The sequence below is a fragment of the Carassius auratus genome, unplaced genomic scaffold, assembly GCF_003368295.1.
Source record: "Carassius auratus strain Wakin unplaced genomic scaffold, ASM336829v1 scaf_tig00006992, whole genome shotgun sequence".
In the NCBI taxonomy this organism is placed as follows: Eukaryota; Metazoa; Chordata; class Actinopteri; order Cypriniformes; family Cyprinidae; genus Carassius; species Carassius auratus.
Genome location: NW_020523803.1, coordinates 1 through 16,923, shown reverse-complemented (window position 1 = coordinate 16,923; position 16,923 = coordinate 1). Strand labels below are relative to the sequence as shown.

The 16,923-nt window shown below is 36.6% G+C and overlaps 2 long non-coding RNA genes across 3 annotated transcripts; both read right to left on the bottom strand.

The window, feature by feature from the left end:
- Positions 1-11,878: 11,878 nt before the first annotated feature.
- On the bottom strand, positions 11,879-12,669 carry LOC113071318 (uncharacterized). Its single transcript, XR_003280075.1, has 3 exons — positions 12,628-12,669; positions 12,117-12,495; positions 11,879-12,028 (listed from the first exon to the last, which is right to left on the bottom strand). It is a non-coding gene; the product is annotated as an uncharacterized LOC113071318 (long non-coding RNA).
- On the bottom strand, positions 12,665-13,624 carry LOC113071316 (uncharacterized). 2 transcript variants are annotated; one of them, XR_003280073.1, is made up of 3 exons: positions 13,578-13,624; positions 12,812-12,916; positions 12,665-12,724 (listed from the first exon to the last, which is right to left on the bottom strand). It is a non-coding gene; the product is annotated as an uncharacterized LOC113071316 (long non-coding RNA). The 2 variants fall into 2 exon arrangements; XR_003280074.1 differs by having other exon boundaries at positions 12,812-12,912.
- Between the last annotated feature and the right edge of the window lie 3,299 nt (positions 13,625-16,923).

Here is a 16,923-nt window from a genome sequence, read left to right as displayed (position 1 = left end):
GTATATATTTGCTTAGCGGTTTTGGAAAATGACTAAGTTCCACTTTATGTCGTCTCTTTTTTTTTTTTTGCTGTATATGTGGAAAGTGCAGTTTGATGACAACATCGCATGTTGTTTACTTGATGTGCTTACGCGCCGATAGCTAAGTTAACAACAGAGAGAAGCAGTTTTACTCACCGCATGCGGTTCCAACACACGATCGTGACCCTTTTCCGTTGGGACTGCATTATCCTTAAGAAATAAACAATGTGCAAATCCAGCGTCAAACTGGGCCTTGAAATCTTCGAAAAGCAGGAAACAAACAAAAACACTTGCACATCTCCGTTGATGCTCTGTAAAAATAAACTCCATCCACTGGTACCTTAATGCTGGTTTTTTTTTTTTTTTTTTGGTAATCTGTGCAGGGTTGTCTTGCCCTGGCAACCAAAAACACACTTCTTTTGTGACATTTCGCGACGCTCTCGCTCTGATCAGTGAATGTCTGTTGTGCTCTCATTGCTCTGCTATGCGCGCGCTCTTCCGGCAGAAGTGCCCTTAGGACCCATATAAGGAAATTCCACTCCATCTAACGTCACATAGAGCCATACTCGAAAAAAACTTTCCGAATCTTGTGGCAAACCAGAAGGAGTTTTTTTGTTCCAAAAATACTCCTTCAAACGTACAACTTAATTTTTGAAACTTTGTCCATGTTTAGCATGGGAATCCAACTCTTTAACAGTGTAAAAAACTCAGTATGCATGAAATAGCATTTCACCCCCCCCCCCCCCCCTTTAAAAAAAAAGTATGAATAATGTAATAATTTTAAATATTATATTTGGATTACATATTTAATATAAGCATTTAATTTATTTTATTTAAGTAAATTTTTTCTTGGGCAGTTACCAGAATTTCATGAACAGATGGGGGAATGGACAGTCCTGAGAAAGCTGTGTGAACAAGATGAGTTTACTTAAGAAGAAAGTTAAAGAAAGTCAAACCTGAATCCTGCCATATCAGCATTCAAACTTTATTCGCAACTCTCAAATCTCATCCGTGCCTCCCTTTTTCAATAATCGCAGGTAAACCCATCCCGTTCCCAGCACTGTCCATTTTAGCTTTCATAATATCCATAAAACGGAAGAGTGCAGCTTTACTTGAACTAATAAAATGAGAGCTAACAGCCAGTGATTGATGATCTTCATAGAGAAGTGGATCGGTCTCATCATTCTTGAGATTTTTAGCACTGCCTTGTTTGCAGTCATGTGCAATCAGAGGATCTGGGGTGGGAGGGTGGGGGGTAACAAATGTTTGATGTATGATACTCACACTTCTTTTGTCATAGATACATCTCCTGCTTTGGATCTTTCTTTTAAACCCTGGCTCGACACATTTGATACCTTGACTGCGTATCCTGTGAACAAATGTGTATATTTTTGTGCTTTTCCCTCTGTTATTTTTCCCCAAGTGGTGAAAATGTCTGCACTTGGGGGATGGGACAAAAGAGGTGCACATTTGTCCAGTTTAAGCATTGCCAAGAAGTCACAGTACAAATCACAGTTAACAACAGCAATTCACCAAAATGAACGCATACAAACACACATACACTGATGCACTGATGCACTTTTTTAACATCCTCCTATCAAAGATTAAAAGGTTTTTCAGATGAGGTGTGGGCCCTTTCCCTCCCTTTGATGACTTAATATCCTTCATAGTGTGCCAAGAACGCAAAACTTTTTAAATAATATAAATCACGTTTATGGGATCGTCTGTTTGCCTACTGTAACTCTTCTGCTGCGTATCAACGTCAGGGGAAATCCTCCTGGTGATGGTTGGATTTGCTATTGTTGCATGTTAAGGATAGAGGGAGGGACATGGGCAGGCAGCTTTCTCATGCGGCCTATGTTCTGTTTGATAAGAAGCATCATCCAATGCAGAAAGTACCTTGGCTTATCACATTTGACTTTTAAAGCCTTTTTCCCTCAAAAAAGCAACACAATTTCTCGGCCTTTAAGGGATCCAGGTATGCTTCTATGAGATTTGTTTGTAGCCACTGCTGCCATTTTCGAAGAGTCGTGCGGTCTCTGATGTAAAATGCGGGTTTTTTTTACAACGTGACAAAAATGATCCTGTCTTAGTCTGTCTGATAAAATGAATAAAGGGTCGGGGTGATGGTGTCCAATTAAAGGCATAAAATTTACGTAAATTGTAGCCCAGGTCGACGTGGCCTTGCTTGCTCGTGTCCTTTTTTAAACTTGGACTTCTAACAAGAGTCATCTCATATTCATAGCCTATACACTGCTCGTCCTCAAACTCACCGTCCTCTCTCTCCCTCACTCTTCTTCCCGTGGAGCAGAGGTACCTCCTCCAGTTGTCAGAGGATCCCAAAATGATTGATTGTTTCTCAGTGTGTCCTGACAGGAAATGTAGTAGTGTGGGGCCCCTAGGGTCCGGGAAGCCAGCGCCTCCTGATTAAGACCCCCACAGTAATCATTCCCACTGAGCCAACCCTACACAACACCCGTCAACAGCACAAAAAAAAGAAAGAGATTGAAACAGTGCTTTTCTTTTCTTTTGAGATAACACCGCCATCACTAAGACGCTGCTGAAAGTTTTCAATGCAGTCATCTCATTCTAGCCTGGGTTAAAGAGTAGTATATATCAGTTGCAACACAAAAGTGGAAAGGCCCTACATCCAATAAACTCTCTCTCTCCCTTGACAATGTAAACCAGACAACCGCTAAACCTATTACAGGCACGTAATAGCATTAAAGATAAAAATCCCATTGTTCCAGAGAGAGGAGGAGAGCAAAAAGAGTGAGCCAAACTCAGTATCAAATGAGTGAGGTGAGAAAGAATTCAAATTATGCTTCAGTTGGGAGTTGCATCTCTGTCGTGCCGAGGATTTGACTCCTAGGGTCACCGCACCATCTAAAACAGGAAATAAGGAATTAACCCTTTTGAGCACCAATCACCTTTCAACTAGCACATTTGTGCAATTGTATTGGAAAACAAGAGCCAACACAAATTATTCTATTGACTGTGCTTATCTTGTTTTCAAAGATCTTGGGTACTTAGGTTGTTCTGCATTTGTTGGCTTTTTTGGCTTATCCCTACTTTTCATAAAATAAGTACGAATCTAATATTCAAGTTTATTTGTATAGTGCGTTTAACAATATAATTGTTCCAATGCAATTTTACAGTATTTAGTAGTAGTTTATCAGTGGTTTACATATGGCAGAAATGTACAGAAAATGTATGGAAAAATCAATTAAAGAGATAATTAAACAGACGATGAACACTATTAACAGCAATTATTATATGATGCAATCAAACTTATAGCTAAATTTGGTAGTTGTGTATGTTGTTTCAGGATTGGCATCATCTGAGGTCCTCTGTGGGGGTGACATCATCTCTTCTCAGGTGTTCTGGATCCAGACTAAAGCTTGTGTAAATCCTGGCTGAAAACATAATTAGCGTGGCTGCTGTTCCAACCAAGTGAAATTAATTAGTTTATATTAGTGGTGGGCCGTTATCGGCGTTAACATGCTGCGTTAATGTGAGACTCTTATCGGGCGATAAAAAAATATCGCCGTTAATCTATTCTCAAAGTTGTGTTGGGAGCTGGGTCTATACAATGCGAGCTATGATGACTTTCACCTTGATATTTTAGCGCAGATGTATACCTAGCCGAATCTGTAGGGGGCAAGAATGATTCTTTAAACCTGTGTGTATGCTTACTGTGAAATTACCACATAAAACGTGACGTGCTAACATGGATGCAGCTAAGATGCCGCCGGGTTAGCTTCAGGGAATTTTTTTTTAAAGAAGCTTCCCAATAAAAACCTTGACAAGATGCACGCCTGTTTCACACATAATCCGTCTGCAGTGCGTATGCAGTCTGTGTGCGTTACGTATGTGGTGCTGAAGCAGCATGGACTCATACTCATTGTGCTTTCACAAAGGACACGTTTGCAGTCTGCTACTCGGTATGTGAATGATCGCTGCACTGCTGCAGACGCACCGCTCCTGAAACGCACTGACGGACCGCAACCACGTGAACGCTGGAATCCGTTAACATCGGTGCGTAAAAAAATACGAAACCGCATACGCACTGCAGACGGATTATGAGTGAAATAGGCGTAAGGTTGTTTGCACCTTGTGCATTGTGGAATTAGTTTACAGCTTTCTCAAGCAGTTTGTGATGTATTTTGGAAACAGGAGATGAGCCCCTGGTCTAATGCACCACCTGTCTTGAGAAACCAGTTCTCAAAGACTTAACGTTACTTTTAATCATTATTTTATTTGGGTAGCACACATATTCTGGATGAGCCATTTGAATCTAGATTAATCTAGATTAATTCCAAGATTACAGTGAGATTAATCTAGATTTAAAAAAATAATCTATGCCCACCACTAGTTTATTTATTTATTTATTTATTTATTATTGGTGAGTATTTTAATGTTTATGGATTGCCCCCACTGACCTACATTGTAAGTGCTTCACTGTAACCTACTTTTTTTTAACAGGATTGTTTTTTGGTAATCAACATTATGCCACAAATGCTGTCTACTGAGGTTAACTTGTGAACCCGCAATATTCCTTCAGTACAATATAGTCTTCATTAATATTTAGATGAACAAACCATATTGGTAGTGTGCACATTTTCAAAATGTACAAAAGCATGACCATATCCCTTTACAGATCCTATGTATCCTAAAGGATTTCAAGAAATACCAGTAAACTCCAATCATATTTGTAGAATGATTTGTGTAAAGCACTGACTTTTTTATTTTTTATTTTTTGGACAGCTTTAGATAGACAACCAGCACTTTCCTGATTTTACAAAATTTAATAAACAAGGTGAATTCTCAGCATATTTTGGAAATAAATATGCTACTTGTGTAAGCTATAACCAGGAATGTTGTTAGGGCACATTCAATTTGTGTGATAGTCCTTTTGGTATCAATAGGCATGCTCAATAAGTCCCTTCTAGTGACATTAATCAACAGTGGAATTTATTAAAGCAAACGGGAGGTAGTGATTACAGCTGGATCCATGGGCCCAACTGCAGGATAGAGGTGTAAAAAGTGCAGGAATCCTAATCAGAGTTGGGGCCCATTCCAGCCTCCCACATGACCATTTTGAGCTCTGCTGAGAGATGGATCAACACACACTTAAGTTCCATAAGGGGGATCGCTTGTCCCTCATTTAGCTGAGGTTATAGTAATTCAGTCTTTGACTGATAATATTCTTAGGCATAGCTCCACATGCTTCCATGTCACTTCTAATGCATTTCTTGTTGTATCTGTGGCTGGGAGAGCTGTGTTGTCTGGTGAAGCACCATTCCAGTCTCATACCTCCCTTAAGAGTCCCAAAGCAGATGGTTCTAGCTGCAGCAGCTACATCGTGGTGCAACATCTGATGGCACCACACACACACACTGAGAAAACACTTTCTGTTTAGTAAAAGAGAAACTAGCGATTGTATTCTTATAACGAGGATGTTCAAAGTCCAAAGATGTCTATTTGCACATTTACAACATTTTATATATATAAAATATTTTTCTCAGTAATTCATATAAATCAGCAAAACAGCCCTAATATATAGTGTGTTTACTGTATACATACACAGTTTTTTTTTTTTTTTTTTTTTTTTTTTTTTTGGCAAATTAGGAACAGTGAGATGTGTTCTCTAATCTGTAGCTTTTCCTGAAAAAAAATGATATATATATATTGTGTATTCCACAAATGCAAATATATCTGCGTAACATTCTGCTTAAACTTTACCTTTGAATGAAAAGGAAACAATCAAGAATGAGAAAATAAGTGACAAACTTCATCGAGTGCACTATACTATGAAAAAGAACTCAATGCGGTGCTCGCACTGAATGACACACAAGAAGCACACATTCAGAAAGTGCCTCTCTCAGACTGCATGCAATTGCAAATTTAGGACTTGCATGATGTTTAATGAAGTTATTAAATGCAATAAGCAGTGAGAAAAAAGCTAAATCCGACTGACACGCAGCCAAAGCATGCGCACTGAAAGCCCCTCTCAAACAGCATGCCATCACAAAAACAGATCTCTTTCCTGTTTTATAGTGCTTGAGGTCAAATACGCACACACATTCGGTTAAGTGTTAAATAAATGTAATCAGTTGGATGAAAACCGGATGTGTTTTAGTATATTGAATTGGTCTTAAAGGGACAGCAGTCATATTCCAACCCGTTCTCATCAGTCTGCGTATAAATAACACGTCTTTACACTTTCTATTTGCGTGTAATGCATACGCCAAATGCCATTTTTGCGTGCATATGATACGCCAATCCTTCCCATTAATTTCGGTGGAGAGCAGATGCGTCCAAATAACACGCATCATCTTCAGCGGCAGTGACGTCACCAAGCGAGGCTCGTTCAGTTCACCTGATGCGCGTACACCTTCAAACAGGTAAGCAAGGGTAAATATATTTTTTTTATTCTTCTTTTTGTAATGATATCACGTGGTTAAGCGTATTGTTTTAATTATTTCAGTATTTCTGCATCACGTTAGACAGGGCCGTGTTTTTAAAGGGCAGTTTATGCTCCAATTATGGGTCAGTGGGCTGCTCAGCTAGCCTACCATTGTCATTAGCCTAAGCTAACCTGTACTGTTTATAGACCTGTTGCAGTTTTAAATAAATTTATGATGTGACATATGGGTCTTCAGCTTTTAGACATGACTGATACAAGCACAACAAAGCACCCAACCCAATATCGCGTGATAATCGTGATCGTGTAAAAAGTCCACACATTTAGCATATTTTTACAATACTAGCCTAACTTTTGCTTGACCACGTCATGTGTAGCCAATTCACACACAGTAACTACAGCATATTTACCATGCTTCTCCTACTGTAACCGTAGTTTTACTCTGGACTTTGTAACGCACATAACCACGACATTTACTATGGGTTTACCGTAGTAACCATAGTTTTACTCTGGTATTTGTAGTTACTAACACACAATAACCACGACATTTACTATGAGTTTACCATAGTAACCATAGTTTTACTCTGGTATTTGTAGTTACTAACACACAATAACCACGACATTTACTATGGGTTTACCATAGTAACCATAGTTTTACTCTGGTATCTGTATTTACTAACACACAATAACCACAACATTTACTATGGGTTTACCATAGTAACCATAGTTTTACTCTGGTATTTGTATTTACTAACACACAATAACCACGACATTTACTATGGGTTTACCATAGTAACCATAGTTTTACTCTGGTATTTGTATTTACTAACACACAATAACCACAACATTTACTATGGGTTTACCATAGTAACCATAGTTTTACTCTGGTATTTGTATTTACTAACACACAATAACCACAACATTTACTATGGGTTTACCATAGTAACCATAGTTTTACGCTGGTATTTGTATTTACTAACACACAATAACCACAACACTTACCAGGATTTTACCACAGTAACTGTTTTTACTCTACACTATTTGTAAAGCACAGTAACCACTAAGTTTGCCATGCCTTTAATATCTTTTTGTGATGTAATTGTAATTCATTCTTTTTTCTGTTTTGCAGTTACGTCGGATTACATACTCCACAACAACCTGTAATCCAGCAGATCTTTAAAGAAGCCATCTCTTGTAAAATCTCTCTCTCTCTCTCTCTCGCTCTGCTAGAATTAACAGGGAACTTCAACTCCACGCTCCCAATGCTGATATTGAAGAAGCTGTCAAGGGGGCTGAACAAGTCCTTCAAAGGATCGACCCTTCACAGGTAATGTTGAAGACTCTTAGTTATAACTGATTTGCTTTAATGAACGCATCCTTATATTATGTGTTAATCAAATATTTTGGTCACAGATCATTTTAACACACTGTCTCAACATGTTTATATTTCAGGAAGGCCTGTCATGAGATTTGAATTTGACCATCTTGTGCATTTATGAAGAAGACCAAAAGCTGCAAAGGCAAACACTTCCAATGGTACGTCAGATACATTTTTCTCAGCATTTGATGTTTCTTAAATTTTGGTTCACTTAGCCCATCAGGAAGAACACTCAACAAAGAGCATGTTGTAGTAGTAATAATTCATCCAATAATCATATTATATTGCACAAGCGTACTTGTACAAAATTCTACAACTTTTACTCCTACTGCTGTTATTGGCCATTACCACAGCTCCCATCAGATTGTGCCCATTGTAAGAGTGTTTATATCATGAAGTTTAAATGAAGTCCATTGTATTCTTTATTAATCTTTACAAATTGGTGCCGCCTCTTCCTGTTTCAACAGTACATGATATCTGTCCACACCTCATAGTCTGCCTTTCTTTCTATGGTGATGTTACTGAACACATCTGTCTTAGAAGCAAGAGAATGGAAATCCTAGTTTAACTTTTCAAGTGCTACACATCAGATCTTCAATGAATTTGGGCAATCAGATCACTTAAAGTTGTTCACACAAAGACCAATAACTATAATGAGAAGTATTTTAGCATCCACACCAACAGACAATACTGTACAATTACTGCTATGCACACTGCAGTTACAGTATGTTGTATTCTGCCATTTGTTGTTGTCAGTGTTTTTGTTGTTCATAATGTGATAAATTATCTTTGTTTCTTCTTGCAGGATTTCTCACAGATTACTTAATCATTCTTCATCAGCTCTTCACAATATCAGCCCATTCAAAAGCTTCCAGATCTTCCTCTCTTGTGTGACACATCTGCTCTCAGTCCTTTACTGCCAACCTCCAGTCTTAGCATTTCTGCTTGTATTCATTTTTCCTCTACATTCATCACTCCAATCTACTATAAGCACTCCTGTATATATATATATATACACATAATAATTATTATTATTATTAACCATTTATTTGTTTTGCATTTATTCACAATAGAAGCAAACAATGATTACAGGATATATGTTTTTAAAGGTGATAATTGTAAAATATTGGAGCATTGTTCTTAATCATTTTTGCCTATTTGGTTGATAAAGGGAAGAAAACAATATATTTTCAACTGTAGCCTTGATTATTCTTTGGCATCTTTTGTCAGGATTTCTGTAAACAAATTCCCTTTTTATTTTTGAATATTAAACTTATGTTTTTTGAAGGGAGTTTCTGTTGCAATTTTGTTTGTTTGTTTTCACTTAGTTACCTCTATGCATTTTTTTTTTTTTTTATCAACTTTTCTTTTTTTTTCATAGTGGAATAAACTGGAGAGAGACTGTTCTGGGCACTATGTTTATCTGCGAAAAGTTTGACATATCAATAAACACTGTAAAATGACTAGACAATGAGTGATTGATGTCATGATGTTTGTTTGTTTGTTTTCTATTCCTATAGTTCAACTGGTGGATCTAAGAATGGCAAGTTTTTAGGGTTCATTTCCATGAAACGTAGATGTGATAAATTGTTTACCTTTAATACACTATAAATACATTGTAAATATTACAGAAGGAAAATTGAGTAGTAGAAAAATATTGTGTTTAAATAATCTTCAGAGGTGTTTTTTTAAGCAAATGAAACATTTTGACATTTATTTTTCACACAGTATATGCAAACTTTTGAGTTTAAGTACTGTACACTAATATTAGTGTAAACAATGTAGCCTATTCAATACAATGGGAATCATTATACTTTCTTTAAAACACAAAACAAAAAAACACCTTTAATCAACGTATTTCTTGCTGCATCAGGGTAACTGCAGCTTCTGTCCATTCACTACAGGAACCCGGAAGCTCCCGGCATAAATGACCATATATGTACAAGTTAGTGTGACGCCTCTGCTCAACTGGGTTGCCATTGGCTTTGACGTTCCCTTGGCTCTCGCAGAACTCGCTGTGATTGGACTATCTTTTAACCCAAATTATAAACCGCTTAATGTTGCAAAGTCCGTTTGACTGTAATTATTACGTCAGTAACACCTTCAGTTAACAATGCAGTGTTGCTATGTCGTGAGAAATTACCTCTTTACCGAAATCGTAACCCTAACCCTAAGCACAACTCCAATAAACTCCAAATACCAGCGCTAATATTACTCGCGTTCAAACGATAGAATGGCAGAGGCTTATGGGTAATGTAGTTTAAAATGTTTAATAATTAAAAAAATGGGAAAATGCAATCTTGTTTAACAAAGGGTAATCTAAACATGTTCATTGTGCAAACATTAATGACATATTTAAGAGGCAGGCTGAAATTCGATATTTTACTAAGTGCACTTTTTTAAACACCTTTATACCACCTTTCCATATATGATTGAAAAGTCTGTCCAACATTATTTAATTAGCATAGCATAAGTAGTTGTCCTGCCAATTTTTTCTTTGACACTATAATCAGACTTTGATTTACAGCCATTTGAAATTTACATTTTTTTGCTCTTCTAGGGGACTCTACTGGGCCCTTGAAGATGGAAGGGCAGTAAAACATACACATACCTTTTCTCATCATGGACAACAGACTGTGCTGAGTCATAATTTTTAAGTTTTTCTTTTCAACAAATTGCCAATATGTAAGTTGTAAGTCATGTTTATCTTAGAATAAGAATAGAACCATAAAAATATACATCAGTGCCTATTTGGAATAGGCTCCAAATATTGAATTATATCAGGTGCAAGGATACAGTATTGAAAGTAAACAAAGACACCAATTTAAATAACCAATACATACTGTGACACTTCATTGTACTTTCACAGTGTCAATGTGTCATTCAGTAAGACAAGGTACAGAGAGTGTGTAGTTTATAGTGCAAAGCCATACAATTCATGCAATGCAAAGAATCATAATATTAAGAGCTAATTTGTGTCTCTGTGTAAAATACTCCTCATATTTGTCCTCCTCGGGTACTAAACATCAGTAATGTGCATGCTCATCTTGCTTATTATACAGTACTGGATTCATGTTGATCTTTCCCTTGTCCATCACCTTCAGTTGTACATGAAATTCCTGCAGCATTATAGTCCATGCAGTATCTTCTAATGCAGCTTTCAGCCTGCCCTTCATCTAACTGAATGTCATTAATGTAACCAAATGTTCATTTCTTAATTAAAACACATTTAACTATTGTTTACAAAATTAAATGGTGTATTTACCAAACACCATTCTTAATATAGAATATTCACCCTACTTTATTATCCAACACCATGTGCAGTACTTTACTGGAGGATACAACATAAAGACAACTAAAGTAGTGTATTAAGACAAATGATATACAATTTTTAACAATATTAAAAATGGGTTATGTTAAAACCATGTTTTTCTAATCAGATGAAACCATGCAAATGCATGCATGCTGAAATGTCTTGAGCCCCAAAGAATCACATCAAGTTTTTAGAGCTCTCCTGCTTTTCTTCCTCTTCTTGCTTGTCCATGTCCTGGACATATCATAATCTTCCATGTCATACATTTTTTTTTGCAGTTGTTATGCAGCACCCTACAGCACAACTGATGAACAAAAGACATGTAACTAATTTAAATCAAATATCTTTATTGTCACAATACAATGAACACAAGTATACAGGTGATGAAAGTCTTGGGTGCAGACTGCAGCGTGACAGTATGGATGACAAATGAATTAATTCATGAATGAAATGAAATACAAATTCTGAATATATATATATGCAACACACATATATAAGGGACTCAATTCAGGTAGATAACAATATATGTTAAAAATTATGCTATACAAAGAGCATGAATTGAAAACAATAATAATCACAGTACACATACATCTCTGCAGTAAAGCACGGTATGAATTAGTGCAAACAGAATGTCAGGGTGCATAATAATATTGAGTCCAGTCAGCATAACTGATAAGAGTGCAGGGCATATGAGGTTGGTGGGGTGTGTATGGTTTTACTGGTATGAGTTCAGTTTCAGTCTGATTGCCTGTGAAAGGAACTTGTCTCACTGTCTGCTGGTGTAGGTTCTGTGATAACGTCTGCCTGATGGTAACAGTGAGAGCAATCCATGGCTCGGCTGGCTGGAGTCTCTGACGGTCCTCCTCACACTCCACCTGGTCTAGATGTCCTGGAGGGCCAAAACATGTATTTAGGTTATGGTAAATCAATAAACAATATATAGTATTTTTATTTATAATTGTTGCACTGGACTTAACATTGATTCTTGTTGGGGACATTGGCCAAAAGAATCCCACCACAACTAGCTCTCGTTGTTTAGCTGTGATGTTTACTTTGCAGGCCGTAACATCTGAGCTGTCGCAGTAGAGCGGTTTGTGAATGCAGTCTTCACAGAAGATAACTGATGGGTTCAGGTAGCAGTGATGCACTCGGTGGCCATTCAATTGATATCTTCATCAATTGGCTTCATCTTAATTCAAACAAACAGACAAAACAATAAGTCAGCAATAACAGCAATAACCATTCTAGAGTAATAGTGTTGGTGAATACAGTTGCAGGTGTCAGTACTCACCATATTCAGTCATTTCCTTCCCAAACACCAGAGATGATGCACAGCTTATTTGCTCATTTTAGGAGCTATAAAAAGATGTATATGTGAAAAACTATAACTGCGGACTTGAAAAGTCTTTTGAGAGATCAACATCAATGTTGTACCACACATAACTGCATTGAATTCAGACATACAAATTGAAATGTGAAACTTTTCACCTTTCTGTCTTTTCTTTTGGGGCACAAGAAGTCCATGTTCATTCCTCATTTCTTTAGGACTGGTTTGACTGATTTTCTTTGCGTTTCTGGTCTTCAGCTGTAAAACAAGAAAATATTTATTGACCCCATGTTTAATCATTATTGTTGTTTTAAAAATATAAATAAAGCAGATATCATTATATACTTCAAGCACAAGTTCCTTGGCAACTCTAGTAGGCTCCTGAGTTCATCTGTACACATCAGATTCAGCGTCTGAGAAAATGCCATCATGCAAACTCTCAGTTTCTGCCTTACAACAGAGCATAAAAGAATGTGTGAGTGAGGGAGTACAGCATGAAGATGAAGTGAAAAAGGCAGAATTTTGTGTATAAATTTAACAGAATGAGGGGAACATTTAAGAGATTTAAGAGAACAGTATTGTCTGTTGGTGTGGATGCTAAAATACTTCTCATTATAGTTATTGGTCTTTGTGTGAACAACTTTAAGTGATCTGATTGCCCAAATTCATTGAAGATCTGATGTGTAGCACTTGAAAAGTTAAAACTAGGATTTCCATTCTCTTGCTTCTAAGACAGATGTGTTCAGTAACATCACCATAGAAAGAAAGGCAGACTATGAGGTGTGGACAGATATCATGTACTGTTGAAACAGGAAGAGGCGGCACCAATTTGTAAAGATTAATAAAGAATACAATGGACTTCATTTAAACTTCATGATATAAACACTCTTACAATGGGCACAATCTGATGGGAGCTGTGGTAATGGCCAATAACAGCAGTAGGAGTAAAAGTTGTAGAATTTTGTACAAGTACGCTTGTGCAATATAATATGATTATTGGATGAATTTATTACTACTACAACATGCTCTTTGTTGAGTGTTCTTCCCTGATGGGCTAAGTGAACCAAAATTTAAGAAACATCAAATGCTGAGAAAAATGTATCTGACGTACCATTGGAAGTGTTTGCCTTTGCAGCTTTTGGTCTTCTTCATAAATGCCCAAGATGGTCAAATTCAAATCTCATGACAGGCCTTCCTGAAATATAAACATGTTGAGACAGTGTGTTAAAATGATCTGTGACCAAAATATTTGATTAACACATAATATAAGGATGCGTTCATTAAGCAAATCAGTTTATAACTAGAGTCTTCAACATTACCTGTGAAGGGTCGATCCTTTGAAGGACTTGTTCAGCCCCCTTGACAGCTTCTTCAATATCAGCATTGGGAGCGTGGAGTTGAAGTTCCCTGTTAATTCTAGCAGAGCGAGAGAGAGAGAGAGAGAGATTTACAAGAGATGGCTTCTTTAAAGATCTGCTGGATTACAGGTTGTTGTGGAGTATGTAATCCGACGTAACTGCAAAACAGAAAAAAGAATGAATTACAATTACATCACAAAAAGATATTAAAGGCATGGCAAACTTAGTGGTTACTGTGCTTTACAAATAGTGTAGAGTAAAAAACACAGTTACTGTGGTAAAATCCTGGTAAAGTGTTTGTGGTTATTGTGTGTTAGTAAATACAAATACCAGAGTAAAACTATGGTTACTATGGTAAAACCCATAGTAAATGTTGTGGTTATTGTGTGTTAGTAAATACAAATACCAGAGTAAAACTATGGTTACTATGGTAAACCCATAGTAAATGTCGTGGTTATTGTGTGTTAGTAACTACAAATACCAGAGTAAAACTATGGTTACTATGGTAAACCCATAGTAAATGTCGTGGTTATTGTGTGTTAGTAAATACAAATACCAGAGTAAAACTATGGTTACTATGGTAAACCCATAGTAAATGTCGTGGTTATGTGCGTTACAAAGTCCAGAGTAAAACTACGGTTACAGTAGGAGAAGCATGGTAAATATGCTGTAGTTACTGTGTGTGTATTGGCTACACATGACGTGGTCAAGCAAAAGTTAGGCTAGTATTGTAAAAATATGCTAAATGTGTGGACTTTTTACACGATCACGATTATCACGCGATATTGGTTGGGTGCTTTGTTGTGCTTGTATTAGTCATGTCTAAAAGCTGAAGACCCATATGTCACATCAAAATTTATTTAAAACTGCAACAGGTCTATAAACAGTACAGGTTAGCTTAGGCTAATGACAATGGTAGGCTAGCTGAGCAGCCCACTGACCCATAATTGAGCATAAACTGCCCTTTAAAAACACGGCCCTGTCTAACGTGATGCAGAAATACTGAAATAATTAAAACAATACGCTTAACCACGTGATATCATTACAAAAGAAGAATAAAAAAATATATTTACCCTTGCTTACCTGTTTGAAGGTGTACGCGCATCAGGTGAACTGAACGAGCCTCGCTTGGTGACGTCACTGCCGCTGAAGATGATGCGTGTTATTTGGACGCATCTGCTCTCCACCGAAATTAATGGGAAGGATTGGCGTATCATATGCACGCAAAAATGGCATTTGGCGTATGCATTACACGCAAATAGAAAGTGTAAAGTCGTGTTATTTATACGCAGACTGATGAGAACGGGTTGCATATCACTTGCCTGCTGCCTGTCATTATAAAAATATTAATTATGTTTGACTTAATTCAGTGGAAGACAAAGAAGTGTTTATTTATACACTTAATTCAAGTTCTGTAATTCTCTTACTATATGTAATAAACCTAGTTTAATAAATTAAAAGTTTATTTCAATCATATTCTGTTGTGCTTGTAATTTGATTGTTTTTCTTATTAAAAAATAAAAATAAATAATAAAAATAGCTATATACTAATAGCTATAAGGGTCTGAATACTTAGGACCATGTGATATTTCAGTTTTTCTTTTTAAATAAATCTGCAAAAATGTGCTGTGTGTACATTGATGAGGAAAAAAATGAACTTAAATGATTTAGCAAATGGCTGCAATATAACAAAGAGTGAAAATTTTTACTTTCTTTCACATTGTTCTTTTAAGGTATATATCGTTATCGTGAAACAAAATTTATCATACCGACGGTACCATGAAATTAGATTTTGATCATATTGCTCACCCCTACACACACACATACATTTTGGAATTATATTAATTATATTGTCTTGTGATAATTGATTCTACAACAAATTTTGTGTTTATATTATATTATATTATATTATATTATATTATATTATATTATATTATATTATATTATATTATATTATATTATATTATTATAATGTTGGTATTCTTATTTCTCCGTATTTCACATTAGACGTGAAAGGATATGGTTGCTTACTGTGCTTTTTTTTCCAATTCAGTATTCATTATACAGCATCCATATCTTTAAAAAAAAAAAGAAAAGAAAAGAAAAAAAAATGACAATGGGATTTTCCTAAGCTCCCACTGACAAATTACTTGTAGAAAATATCTAAATATATTCACTTGCTCCTGGAGAGGTGAAATCCTTACCGGAGCTAATAGTGCTCCTCCTTTCATACAGATTTATGATGTTTGCACATTATTTATACTGTCTGCAGGTAGGGGATGATGAGACATGGTGTTGTCAGCCACGCTACTTTGATTGTAAACAGGCAAACACTGACTTTGTCTTGTTAGTAAAATTTATTTCCCCCCAAATGACAATTCTTTAAGTAGGAGTCAGGCAGCCGTCCAGGACTGTATCATACATTGCCATTTGCGAGCACAGTGCATATTTTAAACAGTTTTCTAAGGGTTGTATAGATCTTCCTTTTGCATCTCCTCTATAATAAACAGGCCTGACTGAGCTAATTCAAATGTGGGATATTGCATTGAGAGAAAAGAGAGAGGCAGGGAAGAGAGAGACTTCATCAGGTCTCATGGTCAAAGGGCTGTTTGTGATTATTGTCAAACCTACATACCCGGCCGGTCCCCACAGGCCAATCAATAGAAATGCATCTCTGTGTTCAGAGGAGAGGCAGAGGGGTTGTTATGCCCACCGTAAACAGGTTGGAGTTTTGAGCCTGGCTGAAATATGAAGCTTTGTGCAAAAGGCATTCATCAGCTCCATGCTGAAATCAATTGGAAGATGAGGAAGAATTATTGCTTTGACATGCAACAGCAGTCGTGCATATGTCTGGCTCAGAACACGAGATGAGGGCAATTTCACACTGTGTCAGTGACTTCTTGCATGTTGTCTATCTATTTCTATCTATTATATATAGTCTGTCTGTCTGTCTGCCTATGTCTGCCTGTCTGTCTTATCGATTATTTGCTGTTGATCATTTGATCTGTTATGTTTTGTTTGTTTGTTTAGTTAGATATGCACTGTTTACAGAGAATAAGCTACATTTCTGAAATTATATGATATAGTATGACTTCCTTA